The following is a 25,296-nucleotide window of genomic DNA, read 5'->3' as shown; positions in this document are numbered from 1 at the left end:
CCGCGGCGCTCGCAGGCCGCGCTCTGCCTGCAAATCCCGGAGGGGAGACGGCGGAGACGCGGGCTCCGCGGGGTCCCCAGGGCGGGGTCCCCAGGGCGGGGTCCCCAGGGCGGGGTCCCCAGGGCGGGGTCGGGTCCTTCTGGAACATCCTCCACCTGGTCCCCGACATCCTTCAGGGCTAAATACATGTCTGAATCCAGGTGGGATGGAGACGTCGCGTTAGGAAAGGACACGCTGACAAATATTAAAGATTTCGAAAACGGTTTTTAAGTAAATACACTGAGCAATATATTGTGGAAAACGTCCTTTGTAAACGGTTCCTTACATCTTTGTAACTAATGGGGAACTTGGGGGGTGATAAAAAGAACAGGTGACCTGTGAATTGTTGCCAGAGCCGCTTTCGAGTAAAGACTTGATGTGGGTAGCGCCTACAGCTGTATTTTAATTCCTCAAAGAATTGGGTTCCATCCTGGTGGTGGTCCTTGGCTGACCCGCCCTTTCAGCTCCGAGAGCCTCAATTTGCATCTCTATATCAGGGAGACTATTTTTGACTGAGATGGAAATCAGAATTTTCCTGTGTTCTAGCTTTAGGGCTGTGTGTATCTTTGCAAAGTTTTAAGAAATCTTTTTACAAAGGCTTCAGCAGGCTTTCCTTTTCCTCTGGGTACAGAGCTTCATTTAAGCCCAGGGGAGAAGGCCGAAAAACTTCCCGTCAAGTTCTGATGATCAGTTTTCAGTGCGGCCTCCTTCCGACCATAGAGCTACACTAAAAACAATCCTTTTGAATATCTCAATGGTCCTCAGCTGAGACAAACAGTAAATGCTGCTGACCATATTGAACAACCCTTCCATATAAGGGGCACCCTCAAAAAATGTGCAACAAATATGGCCCTCCCAAGATCCAGAGCCACTCTCAAAGATAACCAAAAGAGAGAAAGACGAATTTTCCTGAGAGCTGGCAACCGCCAGTAGGGCACACTGAGAGCAACCTGCTCTTCTGCATGGCCATGTTTTGGGCCCAAGCCTGACAGGTGCCAAGCCAAGTTCTTAAGACACAAAATGAGACAAACAGGAAGGCAGCAGCTGTACCCAGGAGAGAAAGGATTCACAGCCAGTGGGTACCTAAAAGCAAATCCTTGCGGCAAAGATTCAAAGGTCTAATTCTTCGATTCTTTTTTGCCTGCCAATCTGAACTTGGAAAGGAAGGGACAAAGTAGAATTTCATCTCCCTCTCTCACCAGACACCGCAGATGGAGATCTGGGAAAGCTGATTTTGGTAAGAATTCTTGCCATTTGCCAGCTTCTGCCAGTTCCCCTATGATTCTGTGTGTAGGTTACAGAGGGAGTGGAGTGTCCCAGCTGGTCCCCAGAAACTATGGAGGAGGAAAAATTATCTTCCTTCTCCCCTTTATGATAGTGCTTCACTGAGACCCCTTTTATTCTAGGGCAGCTCCTTAATAGATAAGGTTGTGTAAAGTAGTTTAAAGTTCTCCATTGTAGCTGCCCCAATTCAAGATTATTTTTGGTAAGCTCACCCGGCTTATTCAGCTATAAAACAAAACTCTGTTCACCCAAAGCCTCACACTGGACCCAATTCAGCCAGATCCAGTCCCTCTACGGCCAGTTTAGGACCTAGCCCAGTTTCCAAGTCAGACCGGTCCAGTTTCCAAGGGGCACCTAACTTGGTTTCAAAGTCAGACCCGGTCCGGTTTCTAGGTCGGACCTGGTCCGGAAGAAGGAACTCTCAGATGAAGTCTGAAAGCTCCTAATGTAAAAGTTGCGGATCCATGAGGATCCTCCCAGCGTGTCCAGAGGCAGCAGGAAAACGGCGGAGCTCTTGGGACTCACAGGTACCTTCACGTGGTTGCTTGTTCCTCCTTCCATTCTCTCTTCTGACCCCAGAACTGTTACAAGATAAAGTGAGGCGTATTGAAAAGTTTGAGTTTGTTTGACAAAAATTGATTCAAATTGGGCAGCATCCAATCTAGCCGATGGAAGGGAGCTCGGACGAGCTGCACAGATTCAGACTTCTATAGGAAGAATGGGGTGGGGACAAGGAAAGTTAGAGCAGGCAAAAAAGTGGGTTAATTACTCCAAGGTTATTTTCCTTTCTGGGGACATTGGGGGACCACCAGGTGGATTACCTGACTGGAGATTCCTGGTTGAGTGGGTTAAGGTTCTGTTTCTGGGAAGAGCCAAGACTATAATCAACTCTTGGTTTGGTGATAGAAGCTGTAGCATAAGCAACTTTATTTTTTGACCTGGTATCTTGTTTTTAACAACACGCATGGTAGAGATCGCTCATTTTGACTGTGGTTGTCTAAGCACACAGGCCAGCGTGAACCAGGAATCCCTTTGGGGCTCTGGAATACCTGACTTTTGCCAAAGGAAGCCACATCATCAAGTAATTCTGACAAGCATTTACAGATTTACCTGGACTTTTAAAGCATTAACTTGGTGGGAGTTGCGAGGTTTTTCAAAATCTTCAAGGGTTCATTGCTATGAAATCAAATACACAACTTAAACAGCTTAAGATGGTCTGGAAGAAGTATCCCAAGGCAGGAAAAGTGCAATTGAAGAGAAGTGTTATAAATTCCCACTATGGGATTTTGGAGGAGGAACAAGTCATCTCTGCTGGTATAATCAGGATAAGCTAATGCCATGGGAAATTTAAAGGAGGGGGTGAAATAGGATAAGAAAGCAAGGGAAACATACATTGTGCTTTAAATTAATTTTCATTAGCACCTGAACTGAGCCTTATCATTTTTGCTGTATGAGGAGCCAGGACGTGGCTTCAGCGAAAAATTGTGTAATACAATGCATGAAGGTTTGGTCTCAGTGCCCACTGCTTCCTGTAGGTCCTACCTTGTAATGAAGTCATTTGTGTTTCTTCTGGCCAAAAGAGCCTGAACTTTGTTACCTCCACTAAGCCTATTTTTTTTCTAATAATACTGTTTCCCCATTTGAACTCAAAATTCCTAATAGAGAAATGCAACTCATCTGTTGGTTCAAGGCAAACAGCTAAATTATACTGAAATGGGAATGTCTGGGAAAGAGTCTCAATAGGTCTGCTTCCCCAAGGGTATTTATAATTAGGATAATTAATATGCCACCACCAACGAATCTGACTTAGTGGGGGGCTTTTTAGCATCTGTTAAAATACCCAGTGGGTCTGCTATCCAGTTAACCTAAACTTAGAGTCATGTCTGGAGCTTTGTCTTAAAGATGTTGACATACTCAGGATATTCGGATTCCTCACGGATTGATTTTTTGTTGACCAACATTTGGAGAATAGTTTTGAATTTAGTCTCGGAAGTACCCTCATGTTATTCTTAAGTTTTCATATAACTTGATCCTTATGCTTTATTTTGAGGTAAATCTAAATGAAAAGAGAGATCAACGGATTAATTAGGTAACAGACCTTTAAAAAATAACAGTCCAGGGTTTTCCTAGCGTCCTCTCCAGTTTTTCATTCTTTTAAATTATTTATTATACATACCAGCAGAAATACGTAGCTTTACTGATAGAAGAATTAGTTATTTGTTATTTTTTTTTTTTAAGTTTAGACCCCGTTACATAATTTTCTTTGGTAAGATGTTTATGTTGCTAAGTAGAACTTTAAACTGTCAGTAGGATAGAATAGACTCTAGGGAGATTCTAAAGACATAGATTTTTAAAACGTAGGCCAACAACCCATCAGCCTTGGTGGACTCATTTAATCTTCCTGAGGCTCCCTTTATCTGAAACCCCGAGAAAATTAGAGCGTTCTACTTTGTCTTATAAAGGTTTGCAAATGAGGGAGGGGATGTGAGAGAAAGGCAGAGTACTTTGCAGATTGAATAAAATTCTTGTCTTTAGTTGGCACTTACCCAGCATCCATTCAGTGATGTCAGGGAGAAGGCGGTCCAGAAATGTACAAAGCAGCAAAAAGAAGGCAATCTGCGATTCGGAAATTTCTACAGGAATTATAAAAAGTTGGCCAGATACCTATAATGCATTTTAAAGGAAGTACTTAGCATTTCCTTGACTGTCTTAAATGGGAATTAAAAGTCAGGTTTTCCTTCCACTGGGAGCTGTCTAAAATTTGGTTTAAGTGTTTATAAAAATGGTCCATCGCTGGGTTGTGAGATTTCCGAATGTCTTAAAAACATCATCATCCAGTCTTATCAAGGAGACAGCCTCAAACGGAACATTAAGCGATGTTACAAATGGAGTCTTCCTGTGTGGGGTGTGCAGGGGGGTACGAGAGGCTGCAGGCACCCCTCCATTTCCTCTCAACTTCATGGCTTTCAATTTATCAGCCTCAGAGGGATGAAGAGTTGAGTCTCTCCTGATAGCATTTGAAGCTGTGGTTCCACAGAGGATTTAACGCCGTAGTTGCGGGGAGTCTAGGTATTTCAAATCTGAGGCTTAAAAAACTAAGCCATCCCCTCCGGCTTTTGCACTGATGCTGTGAAATCCATTTGAGAAACATGCCCGTGTTTTGCTACTTGTTCAAAGCTGCAAGCGTGACTTGGCATTGAAATAATAATTTCTTTTTCAGAAACTCCCCACTGGACCCGGGTTATCTAAATACAAGTTACTTATTTGATTGGCATTTGCTCTCGTCAGTTTCGCAAACTGTAAGTAATGAGGGCGGCTGATGTTAGAGCCTTCGCGGTACTGTGTTTCTAAGTTGAACCCATTTTCGCATTAATCTGGGAACACTTGAGCATTCCTCCCTGATTGTATGTTCTGGATGAAATTAGAGTATCTTTCATTGTACAGATTAAAGTGTTGTTATTCTATAAATGAGGAAAGAAAGTATTCTTCCTTCCTGAAATATTTTTTTTTCCGGTTTATGCCCCCTGAAACCGTTTGTCAAATCCATGGCAGATTCAAGTCCCAAACTTGTTTTTGACTTTTTAACCTTTAAAAGTCATCTTAGTGACTTACAGGACTAAGACTGTATGATGGGATATTGGCCTGTTCAGGGACCTTGTCTCAAAATAATTTATATACAATGTATTTTCAATTTGTAATACTAATCCTGGGCCAGTGCTACAGTAAAGTCACCGTAACAAGGATATAGTAGATCATTTTACATGGTATAATCTGCTTTTTTATGGCAATTGTTTATAATGTTGTGATGTCTTCACGAACATGATCCATTATAATAATAAAGGCCCAGAGCAACAGAAAAAAATCATTGGTGTCTTCCGACCACTTTAAACATTGCTTTGACATTGTTAACTAGTGTCACAGATTATTTTAATGAAGAAATTTAACAAAAAAAGCAAAATTCTAAAACAACAATGACTTGCAGAGAGCCCTCGCTGTTTAAAATAAGTCTTATGCTGATCATAACTTAAATGGAAGAAAACTCTGGTGCACAGATGTACCTTGTGTATACTCGTCCAACTAGTCTGTTACTTCCCAGTGGTTCATATAAAGAGTTGTAAAAAAAAGATGATCTTATGTGTGACCTCGTATTTATTTTTAAATGTTTTGGAAGTATGTATTTTCCACAGTCTTTACAGATGACTTGCCTTTTAACAGGTAGGATATATCCGTTTGGTAAAAAATCTGGACATTGTATACATTGTTGTGTAACCTGCTTTTTTTTTTTTTTTTTTTAAAGATTTTATTTATTTATTTGACAGAGAGAGATCACAAGTAGGCAGAGAGGCAGGCAGAGAGAGAGAGGGAAGCAGGCTCCCTGCTGAGCAGAGAGCCCGATGCGGGACTCGATCCCAGGACCCTGAGATCATGACCTGAGCCGAAGGCAATGGCTTAACCCACTGAGCCACCCAGGCGCCCTGTAACCTGCTTTTTTATTTAAGATATCTTTAGCCTTTTCACATGTCACTAATATTCTTTATAACATTTTAAACCTTTATATTGTGAAATATATTATAAATCTAGAACAGCACATAAAACATAAATATACAGCTCAAAGAATTTTGCCTAAAATGAACAGCCATGTAATCACCAGTCATGTCAACAAATATACTACTTTGAGCATCCCAGGAAACCCCTAACTGCTTGTACAGCATCACTTTTAATGGAGGTATAAAATTCATTTATGACCGAACCAAAATTTATTGTTTTCTGCTGCTTTTTAAATAGTAGGTCTTTATATATAAAATTTTTTTTCAGAATCAATCTGGCCAGCCTTACACTGAGTTTATATGATAGACTGTAGCAATTAAAATATCGTCACGTTGGATCATAGGTGAGGGTGAGGAGTGGGAGTCTGGGAGTCCTGCATGGCTCAGGTGGGCGAGCCGTTCCGTCCGTCTGTTACAAATAGTCGGGTTTCCTAGAATCAGGACAGATTGAGAGATCTGGCCCGTCTCTGTATTCAGGGCAAATTTCAAGGAGTCAGGTGGTTTGAGGGCATGCTGTCACAGGAGGCCTCACTCCGAGGAAGGGGCTTCAGGCCCTCCCACCATCTTCACCATTTTCTCCTGGGCACAGGTAAAGTAACTGTGAACTGACTTGCCCACCCCTGCGTCTCTAGCCCTGATGGCACTTGCTGGTGTAGGTGCCCCATTTCCCGGAGGGAAAGTAAAGCCAATACTTGGATCAGACATCTTTGAAGTCTGCAGTTCATAGGTTGAGGGTTATGATCACTGTGATTCTAAAACTTCATTGCAGCTGTAAGTGCTTGCAGTAGCAAAGAAGAGAAAACTTGGTAGTTTTAGGAAAAAAGAGAGATTTCCTTCCTTTTCTTCTCCTTTGCGCCAAATAGTAAGTGTAAAAACTGCAGGCCTTGGTTCAGTAGCTCCAAAATGTCATAACTTTTTGGTTGCCTTGTGGTCCCAAGACAGCTACTGTGGCTCCAGACACATCCACCTTCAACCCGGGGCGGGGGTTGGGGGGGGTGAGGAAGGGCTGCTGCCCTCCCCAGCCCACCCTTTTCAACAGGAGGAGGAAGCATTCCCAGATCCTGTCCCCAGAAGGCTGCTTCCTTCTCGTTGGCCAGAATGATGTCACTTGGCCTTTTCAGTGAGACTCAACAACACTTTCTCTTTTTTCCCCCTCTTTCCTTTCCTTTCCTTTTTTGTTTTGAAGTCCAGATGTCACTTCTGGGTCAGCATAATAGGAGTAAAACAGAGGTGGGGGGGGGGGTCTGCTACTGAGGCAGCCTGGAGAATTCAGGACCTTTGTAAATTTCTAGAAACTTTTTGAAGGACTTTGGACTTCAGCCGAGTGTAAATATGGAGTTTGAGCCAATCTTATTTAGATCTCAAGGATCAAAGCACCTCATTCAACCTCAGAATTACGACTATGGTGCTCAGTGGGAGATTGAGAGGAAAAGGGCAGTTCTCCCTCTGGGATAAAAAGATGGTTATTTTTGAGAATAAGAGATTAAAGGAAAATGGGGGGCTTACCGGCCTGATAATCTTGATCTTTTCTAGGAGTTGTAGAAATCACCTGCCAAGATTCTAGCAGGTTTGAAATGGAATTGGTGATGAGAAATTGGTCAGGGATTTTAGAGGAGTCATTATGGGAAGTCTCCTAGAGACGGCAGTAATTGAACAACCAGGATTGGGGGGCATGGATGGGGACCTGTTTTAAATCAGAGAGCCTGGTATTGGTGATTCCTAATTATTGCAATCTTGCCTTCCTGCCGTATCATTTTAAGGCAGCTAAATTATGAGGCGGAAAGTATTATCCCTCTTTAGAGAGGGAGTCTACTTGGTTGGATAGGGAATTTACTGGCCTTGCTGATAATGACAAAGTCCAGACTGAGCCCTGAGCTCTGGGGGAGAAACAGAGAGAGAGAGAGAGAGAGATATTGTGTGTGTGTGTGTGTGTGTGTGTGTGTGTGTGTGTGTGTGATGGAGAGTTCACAGTTGGTAAGTGGAAGGGTTTGAAAGACTGGAAATGCTAGTGATGGGCAGAGTGCCCCTTTTAGTGGAAGTCAAGGACTAGAGAGTTGGAAAAGAAGGAGGTTGTAATAAATTACAGCAGCGCTTTTCACAGACTGCTGACTACAGCATTCCGGGCTTTAAAGGCAGATTCGCTCCTCAGCCTGGCGAGGGGAAGCTTACAGCCTGGGGCATCTTGAGCCTGAGCATCCCCAGCAGGCCTGGCCTTCCTTTCTCTCTGGGGTCTTCCTTACTCCTCCGTCCCCGGCTCCCTCCTTCTCTCCGTCCCGGGGTCTGTGTCTCCCTCCCTTCTTCCTTCCCCGCCCTCTGCTCCCTACCCCGCCTTCTGCCTCCTCTCCTTCCTCCCTTTCTTCTTTTCAATAGTATTTATTGGTTGCTTTTTATGTGTCAGGAATGCTTTTATGTGTTTTGGATCCTGGATTGATCCCCACAAACACATCCCTCTTCTGGTGGGACGTCCCCAAAGTCCGGACCCCATAGACGGGATGCCGAAGGGCGGCGGAAGCCCCCAGAGGAAAACAGGCAGCAGCTTGGGTCTGCCCTAATGGGATGCCGATGGTCAAGGTGACTGGTGAGATTGTAGGTTTTGAAGGAAGAAGCGTGCGGACTGGCGGAGGCTTTCCTGTGCGCTGTAAAGGAAGCAAAGGACTTGGTTCCTAACCACGCTGTTTTGGGCAATGTGGCCAGACGTAACTCAGGATGAGAAATGGGATAAGGAGTAGGTTTTTGACTTTGGATACTGAGTGACCTTGGCCTTGAGTTCATGCCTGGACGCTCGGACACTTTCTGATTCTTAGGAGGGCGGCATCTGTCTTGCTCTGGGTCTCAGGAGGACACTCCCCACGCTGAGGATTCCTCCCGTTGGGGGCCGGAGGGGGCTGCTTCCTGCACGTAGAAGCCTTCTTTGTCGCTGATCCGTTTGGGGAGACTAAACGGCGGGGTGGGGAGGGTGGCTCACCCGGCGCCCTTTACCCCGCGGGGCCGGAAAGGCACGCAGGGGCTCCGTTCTCTGCTCCTGCGTGTTCCTGCCGGGCTGGCTAAGTTGGCCAGTTCTAGGTTTCCTTCTGGGAAGCCCACGGGACTCTCAAAATAAAGCCTTTCTTAGTTCTGATCGAATCCGCAGGCCTCTGCCCCTCCTGGGTTCTCCAGTCAGTTGCCTCACGAGTCGGCTGAGGGACAGGAGTGCTGCGGAGGGGGTCCCCAGGGAACCAAACGGCGGGGACACACCCCCGTCCTGAGTCCCACAGGTCACACACAGGTCCTTGTCCTCCCAGGGGGGCCCCGTGCTGCCGGGGAAGGAACGGAACTTTACAGAAGTTAAATAAGCGAAAGCGGCTGCGAGCGAATCTCTCCAGGTCACCTCTCTACTACACAAGTGTTTGACTTTCTCGTGTCCACGATGACTTAGGATCGATATTCAGGAGACGTTTTCTTCGTGTCGCTGGGCTGGCGCATACATTCATCAGAGTTTGGGCAGCAGCACAGGGAACCCCGGTCAAACTGTGAAAATAGAAAACTTGCCTCTCCGTGTTTTTATGGGTTCAAGCCTCGCACATCATTCCCTTGCCCTCACTTGAAGTAGGTCAGATTTCTCATTCCTGTCTGAAATGCACTCAGAAACACATTTTCTTTGAGACTTGCCCTTTCTGCAGGTTTTTGTTTCTTTGTTTTCAGGGGCTGAATTTTGCTGTTAATTTTGTTATGTTCGTCATCGGGTGATATTTGTGACTCAACTAGGGAATGAATAATAAAATCCCCAAACTGTTGAAGAATTTCTACAGCAGCTGCTTTCGACCAAGTACCTTTTAATTCTTCCGTCTTGGCGGGACTCGCTATCTATCAATTATCGCTAAATTTTAAAAGTCTCCGGCTTCACAATGAAAACTATGTCATGCTTATTTTTATGTGAAGGGAAATCTAACACGGGGAGTACCCAGGAGAGTCATTATGGGCAGATATGGACGGCGCTGGAACGGCTCCATGTGGCAGTAAACTCTTATCTCCAGCCAAGACCCATCAACACAAATAGAAGGAATGTGAGTTCGCGGTGGAGCCTGGGCATTTACTATTCAGAGCAACTGTGCAATCTAGTTTTCAAGACCCATGCTACCCAAACACATTTTTCTGCATTACATAATGTTATCATTTAAATATTGTCATTCAAATGTGAAGACCAGCTGTGCATTTCAGGGCACAGCTGTCGGGTTGAGGTGCAGATAAGCCATCTGGCGCTTGGCTCTGGGTGGTTAAATTCCAGCCGGGGATTTAACTTCATATCCAGCTGTGATAAAGTAAATTGAAGGCTGCATATTATTCTTCAGAAATCACTCCTTTGGGATATTCCGCAGAAATAAATTTTAGCCAGAGGTGTCATTGATTGGTTCTACACTTTCAATTATCGCAGTGGCCAAAATAAAGAAAAAAAAAATTGTTCAGTCATTTAGTTTTCTTTGTGTGAAATAAAACAAAATAGTTAAAGAGAATGAAGCTTTTGCGTCTTCCTCAAATGATTTGCGTAAAGGGACAAATCTGCAGGACAACGGCCTGACTTTCTTCATCTCTGAACGGTGAGAGGAAAAGCCACGTGATCTGGAAAGGCTGAGTTAGACAGCAGAGCTGGTGATTGGCCTCATTGCCAGCATCCTTCTGTCCGGAGCCACGTGAGATAGGAGAAAATGATGCGGTTTTTCACCGCAGGCATTGCTGGCCGCAGACACACCCCGTTCTCAGCCCCAACTGTTTGCAAGGGGAAGATTTTCAAATGCTGCCTTGACCTTTTGCTCCTCTGGTTTATTATTGAGTCCTGAGAAAGCAAAGGACCCTGGGAAAATTAGACTGCCCCAGGACTCCACGCATTTCTGTGTGTAACTACATTTAGCATGGAATTAATTTCTATCCCTTTTTAACATCCTCAAAGGAACAGACTTTTCCTGTGACTATTGGAATATTTTACTTAGTCAAAGCCCTATAGATAATTTTATCGAAAGCAGGTAACCCTAGTATACATTAATTACCGGGCAGGATCGAGGGAGGGTGTATATTCATGTATGTTAGCTATTAACTAATTTAGCTGGCACCAAGATAAAATGGCTTCCTCTCGCTTTCCAGCTAATTTTCTCAGTTCTATCTTGTGGCTTCTAATTGGGAAAACTAACCTTTCCTCTCTAGATGGAACTTTATTCTGGAAGCCACAGTTGCTAATTTAAATATGGAAAAAAGTGAATGTGGGTGTGTATAGAGCAATCATTCAGTAAAGACCTTTCGCTTTATTTTCTTCTCAAAATGTGTTTGGAGAAAATCTTGTGTGGGATCATGTGAGTAACCGGAACACGTCGAGAAGCGCAGTAATGCAAGAGTCAGATGCGTACACACTGGTCAGGGTTCTCCAGGCAAACAGAACCGTAAGGATACAGAGAAATAGAGATAAATGGAGATTTATTATAGGAACTGGTTCACCTGGTTATGGAGGCTGGAAATCCCACAGTATGCCATCTGCAGACTGGAAACCAGGAAAGCCAGTGGTGTAATTCAGCACAAGGCCAGAGAACCCGGGGAGCCAGTCTGCGGATTCCCATCTGAGCTCAAAGGCCTGAGAACCAGGAGCTCCCAAGTAGAAGACCAAGAGGGGACAGACTCCCCAGCTCAGGAAGAGAGTGGGCATGGCCCTTCCTCCTCCTCGTTGCTCTTTTTTGCCCTCCGTGGATTTGATGATCCTGCCTGTGTGGATCTCTTAGTCTACCGAATCCAGTGCTCATTTCTTCCAGAAGCAAACTCAGGCACACCCCCGGAAGCAGTGTTTTACCAGAACCGGGCATCCTTTAGGCTCCTCAAGTTGACAGATAATTCCACCAGCACAGAGTACGCAGGTCTGCTGGTGTATTTTCATTTGATTCTTTTTTCCTTAAGGTATTTATTTATTTACTTATTTGGGGGAGGGGGTGATGTGTGGAGGAGGGGCAGAGGGGGAGGGAGAAAGAATCCCCAGCAGACTTCCCACTGCGGGCGGAGCCCAAGGCCTATGGGCTCCTTGGAGATCAGGACCTGAGCCCAAATCAAGAGTCTGACATTTAACCGACTGAGGCACCCAGGCACCCACCCCCCTTTTTGATTCTCAATACAGATTTTAATGATACGGATTTGGGTTCAAGACTTGTTTCTAAGTATCTACGGGGTCTCAGATAAACCAGTGAAAATATATTGTTTTTATTCACTTATAATCCCCTTTTGTGTGTGTGTGTGTTGGGGAAAGAATTTAAACAGAAATGCATTTTAGACTTGCTGTCTGGATTTTGTATTCATTAGTAATTTTTCAAAATATGGATTTTAAAACCCTCCTAAATACTTTGAATATAAAACCCAGAGCTCTGTCCCATCAATTCTACAGGTACCCTACTCCATACCCTGGACTTGGTGGGGCTGCTGGAGCTTTCACAACTCTGTGAGGCATGGAAGGGCTGGCCTCGAACGCTTAGAAACCGCGAGACAATATGAGTAGCATCAAGGAACCAAGGAAGTTTCCAAATATCCCAAGTTGACAAAGATTTGAAACACATATTACACCTCTTATTTTATTTTCAAATTTAAACTGCAGACAGCTGTTACATTTTAGACTAGCTCTTTCTCTTCTTTTCATTTTGAATACTTTAAAAATAATTACATGCTTTGGTACCTCATGGTGTAGACAAAAAATTGAAAATTACTGCTACTTGGTGTCAGAGGTTTCATGATGTGACTTAGTTTCACCAGACTCACCCCGCTGCCTGCAGGCTGTTTGGTGACGGTAAATAGCTCTTCTTCTTTACAACGCAAGGGTGACAGAGAGAGTGAGAAAAGTAGAAGGAAAATGAATATTTAGTGACTTTGACCATTCACTTTGTGTGATTATTTCTTTGGAAAACGGGAAAGAGGGGGGAGTTTCTTGAGTGAGTGAATTTTAAAAGTACTTGAATGTACATGTTTATATAATCCCTGTGTTATGTTACGAAACGATCTGGGAGAAAATGAGCAATGGTGGGAATTATCCAAGGAGACTTGATGTTTGGTGGGAAGGAACTTGTGGGGTCGGACCTTCGCCAACAGAAGGAACATGTGGCTGTTGTTTCATTTGTCCTGACTTGGGCACAAGCTTTGTTTCCAATTAGGGGATGTAGGAGCAGCTGTGGCATTGGGGGTCCTAAGCGTGTCAGTGTCTTGTGTTATGTGCACGACAATGACCGTGAGGGTGAGTAGCTACCACTTACTGTGCACTCACTGCAGCCCAGCACTGTTCTAAGTATTTCATGTGTTAATTTACGAATCCTGTCCCCACTGGGATTGCCCACACAGTACAGATGAGGCAGTGCGACCCAGAGAGGTGAGGGGGCTTGCCCAAATTCTCATCAGTAATAAACGGTACAGTCAGAAATCAAATCCATAATGTCTGATCCTGGAAACAACATCCTTCTGTCCTAAATTATATTGCCTCCAAACTATTATTGGATGTGATTCTATAACATACTATAGAATATGTTTTAATTGGGGTCCCATGAAACACCGGGACTCAAAATGAACGTAACGCACTTGTGGGGCCCCTCTTCTTCTTAAATAAGCAACCAGAGAAGTGAAGTTATTTTTCTCTCAGTCAAAACTTCTCATATTTTGCAAAGAACTTGAGGAGAGTGATTTGGAAGATCATTAAGTAAAAGACAACAGAATCATTTAGCTACTAAATCACGAATTACTAAAATGGGTACTGGAGTAGAGACAACAGAGTGGGCTTGATTAGGAAGGTTACCTAAATTATACGCCAACACATTTTAAAAAGTTCTGAAAAATGAAGGACAAAAGCTCCCGCAAACTTACGTACTCTGAAGATTGCACAGGGGCAAAATGGATTTTGCTCACAGAAGGGGCACTTTGGGTTGACACATAAATCTTTCCAGGATTGTGTGAAATAGATCAGAGCCATAGAAACTCACTTGGTACTGCTTATCACAGCTCAGGCACCTATTCAGTGTCACCTGGATCACTAAAGTGCCTTTTGCCTCTGTGGTTCTTTTGAACTTGACCAACACTCCAGGCCATGTCCCCCTACCCTTTAAATTGATGCAACTTGTTTATAAGGGCTGCAACATACTATAAACATATATAGTAAAGAGAACTACATAATCATTGGGAAAATGCAATAACAGTATCATTAGCATCCTTTAAGTGATGAATGGTGGTGTTTTACGATGGATTTTCAGTTCTGTTTGCAGTATTGCAGGTGAACTTATTCCCCAAACCCAAGTTCAGCTGCTCTGTTGCTCCAGAGACCAGGTTTTTTGTTTGTTTGTTTTAAGATTTTATTTATTTATTTGACAGAGAGAGAGATCACAAGTAGGCAGAGACGCAGGGAGAGAGAGAGAGGGAAGCAGGCTCCCCGCTGAGCAGGAGGAGTGAGAGAGAAAAGCGGACTCCCCACTGAGAGGAGATCCTGACTAGGGGCTCGATCCCAGGACCCTGAGATCATGACCTGAGCAGAAGGCAGAGGCTCAACCCACTGAGCCACCCATGTGCCCCAAGAGACCAGTTTTCATTGGAAAACAGTATGAACTTTATTCTCCCAGGGCGATGGTGGATTCTTGTCTAGAGGTCAACCTAAAGGTTTCTGCCTGGCCCAAGGATTTTTAAAGGGATGTAGGGAAGTTAACTAGTAAAGGGAGTACAGTGGTCTGTAACTTTCCTTGATTACGTGCAGACTCCATGGTGCCAGGGACGGATGTCATCCCAGGGCTCAGAGGTTGTGCACGGGGGTCTGGTCCTTAGTGCCTGAGTGAGAGTTGTACAACAAGGTCTGTTTCTGTTTCGTGACATGCAGAAGTGCTCTTTCCTCTCTAGGAGAGAAGGCATGATCTATGCATACACAAAACAAAGGTAGTTAATCAGTCACATGGGCTAAAGCTGCTTGCTAAAGTCTAAAGACTGTTGGATTGGCTGGAGGGGCCAAGGCAGCCTCAAGCTCCCTTAAATCTTACCAAACATGAGTTCGTTACTCATGGGTTAACCTATTCATGGATTAGAAGACTCTAGCCAAGTACTAGTTTAGGTTAAGGAAAAAAACCCACATATTTTTTCCTAGGAAAAATTGTAATCACCAAGATTACAATGTAGTAAAAGACATAATCCTCTCTGAAGAAAATATTTTAAGCTAAAATTTTAATGTGAAATGTATACAATCACTTTATTACTAGTTGTTTGGAAAGAAGAATGAGAGAAAACTTTCTTTGGGGCCAAAACTTAATTATCTGAAACAGTTACTTGACATTTATACAAGTGATGCATTTTATGAAGTCCTCCTCCATCTTGGAAGTGCTGATGTCCGTCTTTCAAAACCCATAATCATCATATTGCTATTACCTGAACTTTCCACATTTTCTAGGCCCCTCTTAGTTAGGAAAGTTACCCTTTTGGTAAAATAGGACTCTGAGGAGCAGAAAGGATCACTTCATTTTTTCTTATTTTTTGAAAATACAAAGATATGACTTTGCAACACTGTGTCCAACTTGTTAGAATACATGCTCTATAAGGTCATAATCTCTCATATATATACTTTGCTTGATCTCATATATTAAACTTCTTTTAAAAGTTATCATTACTTCAGTAATTCATTCTAGGTCAATAAAATTTCATCCCATCTTCCATAGTTCTTCATCGCTTTTAATAGGTTTGATGAAATTTCAAGGCCAGTTATTTTTTAAGGATCAGTTGGAAAAAAAAAAAGAAAAAAGAAAAAATCTGGTCATGATGAAGTCTAGAGGGTTAGGTTATTTAAACAGGAAACATTTCTTGACAATGATGTTATTTAATAACCAAAAAATTATTTGGTTATTATTTGGTTAAAATTATTTATTATTTGTTTATTTATAGCCAGAAAACCAAAGATATTAGAATATAAGTTACCCTCTTTGGTTTTTTGGTTATAAACATTCTCATTTATCTGACATGAAGTAAATGGAATAATTTTAAGGCTTGGGAATGGAATGATGACCTTAAAAATTCCTTCCATGAACTTAGGTATGACGTATATGTTATTGGGCATGAAGTGATTAAGTAGGACCTTTCTGGAGCCACTGTTCCCAGAGTAGAAGAGATTATTTAATAGTGACAAATAGGAAGTGTCGTGACACATTTAAGGGTGTCTAGTGGAAGACTTACAGGTGACTCTTCGCATCAGAATGATTTTGAAAGCCCAAGCCTCCCACCATACTCCCCAGGCAGGTCCTTTGAGGAGCTACAGACATCCAGGAGTCTGGTTGGAAACAGAGCTGACGTACCCTCCAGTCGTGCCCAGAGCCTAGTGGGAAGAGCGAAAACCTTCCTATGCATTAGTTGATGTAGACTCATGCTTTGAAAATACCCCCAAGCAAGTGCAAGCAAAGATTACCGTTTATTAGTAAGAGGAGTCAAAAGTTAAAGACTTATTCTTGACGTCTCGGTGCACCAGAAGCGAGAAGAGGGGTTAAGACTTTACATCCCGGACTCAGTCCAGTGCCTGTACCCACTGCAGAAAGTTCCCAGTGCGTCATGTCGCACTATGCATTGCTGACTGGAGAAAGTTTTCATTTCGGGGTGTGAACTCCACCTTCTTTGGTGCATTTGTTCGTCATCATCATCTCATCAGAGGGGCTGTTGGGACAGGGCGCCCCGTTCCGTCAAAGTATGTCTTCCGAGTAGTCCAGGTTTCCATTCTAATGAAGTAATGCTGGTGAACACAAACTAGGGAATTGGAGTGTCACTCCTGGGCCTAAGTATGATTGTGTAGATACTGGATTGGGTTGCTGAGATACACCTATGATGAGATAGCGTCAGAAAAATCTGTACAGGAAGGCCAACGTCCTGGCACTTGCCTTATATTTTCTTCTAATGAGAATTTGGCTAATTCTGCATCATGACCAGTATTATTTTCAGTTTTTTTAATTGAAATATATAAATTATGTCTGTATCTATAGTTATATACTTCTATAGATAATTTTTTTTTAAAGATTTTGTTTATTTATTTGAGAGAGACTGAGAGAGAGAGAAAGAGAGAGCGAGTGGGGGGAGTGGGCAGAGGGAGAAGCAGGCTCCCTGCTGAGCAGAGATTCCAATGCGGGGCTCCATCCCAAGACCCTGAGATCATGACCTGAGCCAAAGGCAGAGGCTTAAGCAACTGAGCCACCCAGGTGCCCTCTATAGAATATTTTCAAGTATATCACACACAGACACACAGACACACAGACACACACACACACACGGTATATAACTTGGTAAATTTTTACATATAAAAATGTGTGTATATCATCATCACCCAGATCAAGGTATAGAGCATTTCTGATACCTGAGCTTACTCAATTTCTACCTCCTTCCCAAAAGAAGCCTTATTGTGACCTCTGTCGATGTAGAATAGTTTGCCTGGGACCACCCAGGTGGCTCAGTTGGTTGATCTTCTGCCTTTGGCCCAGGTCAAGATCCCAGGGTCCTGGGACTGAGCTCCACATGGGCTACGTGCTCAGCGGGAGCCTGCTTCTCCCTCGCCCCCCACCCTACCCCACCCCGCCCCACCCCACCCATGCTCCCCTACTCTCCCTCTGTCTCTTGCTATCTCGCTCTTGCTCTCAAATAACCAAACAAAATCTTAAAAATAAATAAATAAATAAATAAATAAAAGGAATAGTTTGCCTGTCTTTGAACTTCATACAAAGGAGCTTATGCAGTTTGTATGCTGTTGTGCCTGGCTTCTTTTTTTCAGTCGCATGCCTGGGAGATTCATCTGTATCATTGCAAGGAGCCATAGTTCCTTCTTTCTCATGGCATGAAGCATACTGTTGTACAGTTTATCCACTGTAGTGTCAGTTGCATTGTTTCCAGTTTGGGGCTCGTTGCTACTAATAACATGGTTCCCTGGTTGACTTTAGCACTCATTTCTGTAGTGTGTATGTGCATGACTCAGTGCTCTTAGGCAAGATGTGCCAAATAAGGGACCTGTCCATTTTGCAGATCTCAGTACATTTCTCCAAAGGGAGGTTAACTACCAATTGAAAAACATCTGCTTAAAGCCTTTTGTTTATAAAGTGTTTCTTTGCTCGTTTGATGGGTTACTCTGTCTTTCCAGTAAAACCTGTGCCTTGCCAAGAAAGTTGTAGAGATACCCCATGAGTTGGACTCCAGTAAGATTTAAGTTTAAGGGTGTAACAGGATTATGCCAGAGGCAGAGGTGTAAAGAAATTATTTTACCATAAGCCCACTCAGTCAGCTCTAATTCTCTGCTGCAGAAAATGTCATACAAACAGTTCAGAATACTTCCGTCATGACCTGTAGCAATTTCAACCCTTCCCCTACAAAGAAACAAACAAAATACCCCCAAACCAAAATGCAAACAAAACCCAACAAGCATGCAGAACTTCTTTGTCATTTAGCTTTCTAACAGATTATCCCCTGGTCTCTAAGAGCGCAGTACTGGCTCTGTTCTGGGGCTTGCCCTCAGGTGGAGGAAAGAAAGGCAGTATGAATTATGTCTACATATGCCTAGGAATTGCGTTTGGTGAAGCGTAATGAGTTGGAAACGTGTTTGTTTGTTTGTTTGGTCTTGGGCTCAAAATTAATCTAGCTCAAAGTTTGGAAAAACCTTAAAGCCCAGTTCACTAAGTGGCATCACCTTCCCCTGGTTACTCAGACTGAAACCTGGGATTCGGCCTTGATTCTTTGTCCTCCCACAGATGTCCAGCCCAGCAGCATGTCCTAATGCCTCTTAATGGAACATTCCAAGTGGAACCACTTCCCCCATTTCTCCGTTCCCTTCGCTTTCATACCGTCCCCCCACCCCCACTCCTTGGCCATAGCAGCTCATTGGTGGCATTTCTGCTTCCTTCTGCAGTTTACTCTCATGCTGAAGATGGATTTATCGTTCGTAATTTTAAATTAGATAATGACATTCTGCTATTAAAGAATACAAACAAAAAAGCTACCTGGGGCTTCTCATGAAATCTAGACCCAATTCCTTTTTGGCAAAGAAACGTCTAGAATCTCCATCTTGACTGCACACCAAGAATCACTTGGAAATTTTAAGAATATTAATTCATCTGGGCAAATGGCATTTTACAGCTTCCCAAGGAGGTGCTAATGTTCACCTGAGATCAAACACTACTCTCAGATCCCTTCTCCTACGACTCTTTCTTCCCTCTCTCTCCCCACTTCAATCGCAGTTGAGTTCTTGCTGACTTTTGAACATACTAAGCTCGTTGCTGCTCCCAGATGTGGATCATTCTTTCCCACGTTTTTTGGATAATCTGTTCTTAAACACATTGAGATCTCTGCTCAATGTGTTAACTGTATAGAGACATTTTCCTTGACCAACCTACTTAGCCACTTTGTTTCTTTAGCATCTATGTTTTTAGCATTTATGTGAGATTATGTTACTTTCTTTACCTCTTTTTGTATTGCTCTTCCTAGCAAGAATGTGAGCTTCATGAAGACGGACACTTTGTCTGACTCGCTAAAATGTCTTTCACTTTTCTAGTTCTAGTATGACTGACACTACTTCTCCAGTTAGTTGTTTTTTGTTTTGTTTTATATTTTTGAGTGAATGAAAGGACTAATCAAGACTTAGGCATCAAAAATTCTTAAGGCTAGGGAATTGTAACTTATAGAACTCTTTGTTTGAAAGGCTTTTGTTGTTCTATATACATCCTTAAACTTTCCTTCTGGAAATAGAGATTTTTGCTTTTATTTGCTTAACTATGTTGCAATGTTTTGTTCCACTTCCTTCATGAGGCGCAGACCATCTGGATGGATTTCCAAGTGAGTTGACTGGCTCCAGGGCTAGAATTCTTTTCTTTATTTCTGTCTCCTGGGAAAACTGTAGCCACCATTCTCTTAGGAGGAAGAGCATCAGTGGTAATCGCTCGCTACCTTGTATGCTGAAGGCCATCCCCCTTGCCCCCCAATTTGTGTGTCCCTTTTCCAACTTCTTCTTTCCAGATCCAGTGATGCATCTGCATATAGAGGACGTCAACAGACATAGTCTTTCACTTTCGTCTGTCTTAGGTGTGGGTCCCGGTTACTCACACACAGGTCCAAGATGACTACATTCCACCTCTGAGGCAGATGCTGCAAATCTTTCTCCTGAGTTAGAACTTAAAGGAGAGCACTCAGGGGTCATGTAGCTCATCGGGAGGAGAGCTGGAGTTTGAGCTTGTTATTTGGCCACACTCTACATTGTGCGCTACTTTTCTAAGGCTAAGAGAAATTATACTGAGAGAGTAGAAAGCTGAGAGGAGCTTGGAGAAGTCCTACAACTAAGATGAGGAAAAAATAAAAGGTCGAGTAAGAGCTATCCTGCATTGAGTTGGTGACCAGAAACCAATGCACTCAATGTACTGTTTTAAGTACAATGATATTTACTAGAGTGAATGAAGTGCTACTGGGAATGTAGGTTTAATTATGATAATACAAAAATGGGAATAATAATGAAAACAGTTGAAAGTAGTAAGATAAATCGAAGATATTCTAAGTGTACATGGGCAACATCCTTTTTTGATGAAAATGATTCTGAGCCACAAAATGTGAATTCTGCTGCATATGAGCAAGTCAGAAAAAAATGATTGAGACGGGAGGAAAATAGAAAAAAACAAAACCAAAAAGCCTTTGGCTGTATACCATACAGAGCAATGCAATATTACATGAGTTCATTAATACAGAGTTCTTAAGATGGTTTCTGCATGTGAATAAGCGCGAGCTAGGAGAAACCAGAGATTAGGACATTATGAAGAAATGCCAACCAGCAACAGTCGTTTCAAGCCATTCGGTAGCTCACTGCTTTCTTACCTGTTCTCTTCATCCATTGTCAAAGCGAAGGGCAAGGCAGGCAGCTCCGAGATCCAGTATTATGGGAGCACATTTGAAAGGGTTAAGGTTGGTGGTACCTGCGTCAGCAGATTCTCCTCCTGTTTTTCCTCCATTAGGTTCTTTTAAAATTACAAAAGCAATATATACATTATATCATATCAAACAAAAGAAATGTGTACACAGAAAGTTGAGAAATGCACCTAACTCATTTCTGTAATTCTGTTGACAAGTGTTAATGGTTTTATATCAACCAACACATTTTTAATTCAAATAATATTTGTTTCTTTTGGGAAAAAAGTTAAAAAAAAAAAACAGAAATGAGGAGTAGAATAGCCTGCCTTCTAAAGAAGGTCATTTTAGGGGATTATTGGTTGAAGTACAAAGACGGGCAGCTTAAATCCTTCATGGATTTAAAAACAAAAGGACTTGGAAAAACCAAGTTACCATTTTCCTATTTTGTTAATTCTAAAAACATATTCTTACAGGTATTATTCTGGGGGGGAAAAAGGATGCTTCTAGGTAAGACTGTGAGTTCTTTAAGGATTAGTATTATCACAGAACCTGGCAAAGAACCTCACATGTGGTGAGAATTTTGTAAGTATTACATTAAAGCAGAAAAAAAGACTGTCTCAGCCCTTTTAATATAACAGTTTTTTTCATGAGGTCAACAGACTTCTCATTTTACCTATTATAAATACTAGTTTTCTCCACTCTATCATTAAGATAACCTATAAAATGCATTTATTCAATTGTTTAGTTTGTTTCATGTTTTTTTTTTTTTATTTATATGCAGCTGTTGCACCATTTTGGAAAGACCTGTGTATATTAAGCGTTTACTACTGTATTCTTTATTTGCCTTATGATGCTTAAATATTTTTAAAAAATTTATGTCACTCCAAAAGAAACTATGTTGCAAATCTTCAGTATGCCATTTGCATAAGTTTTAATAATTTTCTGTTAGCTTATAGATCCTCAGCACCCCTTATATCAGTGTTCCTATAAGAAAACATTCCAGGAAAAAGAAAAAAAAGAAAGCATTCCAAGGCCGCCTGACTGGCTCAGGCAGTTGAGCCTCCAACTCTTGGTTTCTGCTGGAGACTTGATCTGCTGTCCTGGGATGGAGCCCTGCGTCAGGGTCCACATTCCGTGTGGAGCCAGCTTCATGTTTTCCCTCTCCCCCCGCCTCTCCTCACACTGAGCATATGGGCACATCCTTTCTCTCTCTTGAATAAATAAATAAAAATAAAGTCTTAAAAAAGAGAGAGAAAACAGATTCCAAATTCCAAATAAGGCAATGTTTGGAATGCTAACCCTGTTTATAACTTAGGGACTGCCTCTAGTGTTTCAAGGTAGGGTTTTCATTCATAGCACTGGACATGCATGAAACGTACGTTCATGGGGCGCCTGGCTGGCTCAGTCCGTTAAGTGCCTGCTTTCAGCCCAGGCTGTGATCCTGGGTCCTGGGATCCAGCCCCGCATCAGGCTCCCTGCTCGGCAGGAAGCCTGCTACTCCCTCTCCCACTCCCCCTGCTTGTGTTCCCTCTCTCGCTGTGTCTCTCTGTCAAATAAATAAACAGAAAAAAATAAATAAAAAAAGACAGGGAAGGAGACATCTGCTTTCAGGGACCTCAGAAAAATATCTAAACAATCCTGTCTAGAGGGCTCTGGTTTCCTCTGGATCATCCCAAGGGAGAGTTTTGCCACCGGTGGTTCTCATATCTGGCTTTGTTCTAGACTTGTCCAAGTAGCCCAAGCTGGATGTAGCGAATTTGCAACATGGGTGGGCATCTCTTCCTTTTCCTTCTTTACTCCTTCTTACCCTCAATGAATCAGACCATGCAGTTAAGGGGTAGGGAAGAGTTATGAAGACGGGGTATCCATTCTTCCTTCTCAATCTGAGGCTTAAGATTTAACTTAATAACCAAATCCACAGCTCATCCAATTGGTTTTTAATGAGTGTCTTGCATATTTATATTGTAGTTTGTATAGGGAATGTGATCCTTGTCCATCATTAACTATGGGAAGGTTAAGGGAGAAAACATTGAAAGTGAGAGTTTAAAAATATATAAGGTTACTGGAGGTTTCAGATTCTTCTGCAGCAAAGATGATTCTAATTCAGTTTGGTGACAACCACATGCTTTAGATTTGCATTAGTTATGATTTGGAAGAGCAGGTTTTTAATTCTGGTTAGTTCTAATTTTGCTAATGATACCAATGGGGAAAAAAAATTTCCATTTGGAAATAGTTAAATTTGAAAGAAAATGCAGGACTCTAAAGCTGGATCTTTCTTCTTGTCCTTTCTAAAAGAGAGATGACCAGTGACAAGAGCTAAAACGTCTTGATCTGAAAAATAGAGCTTTAATTAAAGAACAATCTCTTTCTTGTCCTGCAAGAAAATAAAATCATATCTTTAAACACAATCTTTTGTGGATGCTTGAGAGGTTATTATAAAGATGGGTTGCTTACTAATACTTTCTTTTTATATGCATTACAAAGTGAATGGTTGGATTATAGTTATAAAACACTACTGACTGACACCTCTGTGGCTCAGTGGCTCAGTGGTTTAGGCCTCTGCCTTTGACTCAGGTGGTGATCCCAGGGTCCCAGGATCAAGCCCTGCATTGGGCTCTCTGCTCAGCAGGGAGCCTGCTTCCTCCTCTCTCTCTGCCTGCCTCTCTGCCTACTTGTGATCTCTGTCTGTCAAATAAATAAAATCTTAAAAAAAAAAAACTACTGAATATATTGATAATGTATATCTTGGCTTCTGAATTTCCTAGGGAATGCTATGTGACCCATGAATATACTTCTGATTTAATTAATTAATTTAGTGTTTTAATGACCTTTTTTATTATAGGTTTGTTGTTAGTTTTGTTGTTGTTGTTTTAGTTTTCTGAACTCGGACTTTATTATCAGTGTTTGGGAAGCAGAACTATGAATTAATACTTGCGAAAGGTGGCAGGCTGCTGAGCAGTTGATGTTATTAGTGGTGGCTAATAGTACATAGTGACAATGACCTGAGTCAGATTCTAACTTTGCCACTTACTTGCTGTATGACTTGGGATAAGTTATTTGACTTTGTTTCCTTTTCTACAAAATGTCTCTGTTTACACTTTGTAAATTGCTAATAAAAATATAGCTTTTTCTGAGAATTGAGTTAAAGCCTATAAAGTACTTACAGCTCATACACGCAATGTGTGTTTTGATTTTCTGTTCAACAAAAGTTATGCTTGGAGCCAGTCGTTTCCCCCAGAAGACATGTCCCCGTCTACTTTGGGTTCCCCCTTTCTTTTAATTCAAGGACTGAGTGTATGTTCTGGGAACTTAGTGACAGAGCTTTGGTAGGGGTGCTGGGGAGAGCGGATCTGACCCTAATGTCTTTGCGTGTACAGTTGTGTGCTGAGGTGCACTGCCCATCATGCAGAATGGTATCCACCATCCAGGTTGTTGCTGATACATGTCTGATGCGTCCTTTTCCCACCTGTCCCTGCTCACACAGAGAAACCGCAAGGCTGTTTGAGGCCGCGTCTACCCATTTCTGCTCTGACCCCACTGCTGGATCTAGCTCTCCCCACAGAGCAGGACCCAGGCTCCCCTCATTCTCTGGCCCCACACATCTACCTGGCGGTGTGCATGTGTAGATATGGTGGACAGTGAAACAAGTTTAGAAGCACAGCTGTGTATGCGATTTATCAAATTATGATTATTACTATTTTGAGCAAACTTCTCCAAATTCCACTTTTTGGTAGGGAGAAAGGATTAAAGATGTTATGATGTATCATAGCCGCTAACTCAAGAAATGAATGGGGTAAGGCCTGGCACACTGCCATGGACATTGCTCCATCTGGATCCCAAGAGGGTTGGACAAGTTCAAAGCATAGCTCCTGGCTGGGCTTGCCAACACTATTGCTGGGCAAACTCAGATAAACCCACTGCAAGAGAAGCCAATGATCCAAGAGATGAAAACGGAAAAGAGAAAGGGAGAAATTTATTTCAGGGATTGGCAGCTGGTGGAGATGGCAAGCTCGAGCCTTAACAGTTAAACTCTCCACCAGCAAGGTGGGTGCCTGGCGTTTTATAGGGAGAGGTTCAAGGGGGGTTCACTTGGGGGATACCTTCAAGGGAGCAGGCAGAGAGCACGTGACCATAGGTGGGGGTTGAAATGTGTTTAGGGCGCCATCCGGGCAGGAAAAGGAACATATAGAGTATGTGCTCTTCTAGGCGTTTTCTTGCTATCAGGGCTTTTCTAGCCCTGTGATTGGAGTGGTCTGGTAATCGCAAAACATCTTGGTCAGTGCCTCCAAAAAGTGTGATAGGAAATAAGAGTAATAGGTTGTAGTCACAGCGTGAGTAACGCAGTCTGGTCTGTTTCTGGTTTTAACTGTTGGGATCTGTAGGTGAGCAAGAAGGATTGCTGGCAAAGACAGGAATTAGGATATGGAGACACTGTGTGTTAACTAACTAGAATTTAAATAAAAATAAAAAAAATAAAATATACAAGAAAAAAAAAAGAAAAAAGGATATGGAGGATATACCAATAACCCAGGGCTGTAACTCAGTCTGAGATCTGGCCAGGAGA

At 42.5% G+C, this 25,296-nt stretch overlaps 1 long non-coding RNA gene across 3 annotated transcripts in view; it reads left to right on the top strand.

The window, feature by feature from the left end:
- The first annotated feature begins 456 nt into the window (after positions 1-456).
- Positions 457-25,296, top strand: part of LOC116581695 — a 91,841-nt gene continuing 67,001 nt past the window's right edge. For all 3 annotated transcript variants that reach the window (XR_004282179.1, XR_004282178.1, XR_004282180.1), the window contains exons 1-3: positions 457-1,276; positions 1,717-1,850; positions 4,544-4,622. This is a non-coding gene — a long non-coding RNA (uncharacterized LOC116581695). The remainder of the gene's footprint in view (positions 1,277-1,716; positions 1,851-4,543; positions 4,623-25,296) is intronic.

The sequence above is a fragment of the Mustela erminea genome, chromosome 21 (assembly GCF_009829155.1).
Source record: "Mustela erminea isolate mMusErm1 chromosome 21, mMusErm1.Pri, whole genome shotgun sequence".
Classification (NCBI taxonomy): domain Eukaryota; kingdom Metazoa; phylum Chordata; class Mammalia; order Carnivora; family Mustelidae; genus Mustela; species Mustela erminea.
Note: the sequence above shows the minus strand (reverse complement) of the source record. Positions and strands in the feature narration are given on the sequence as shown.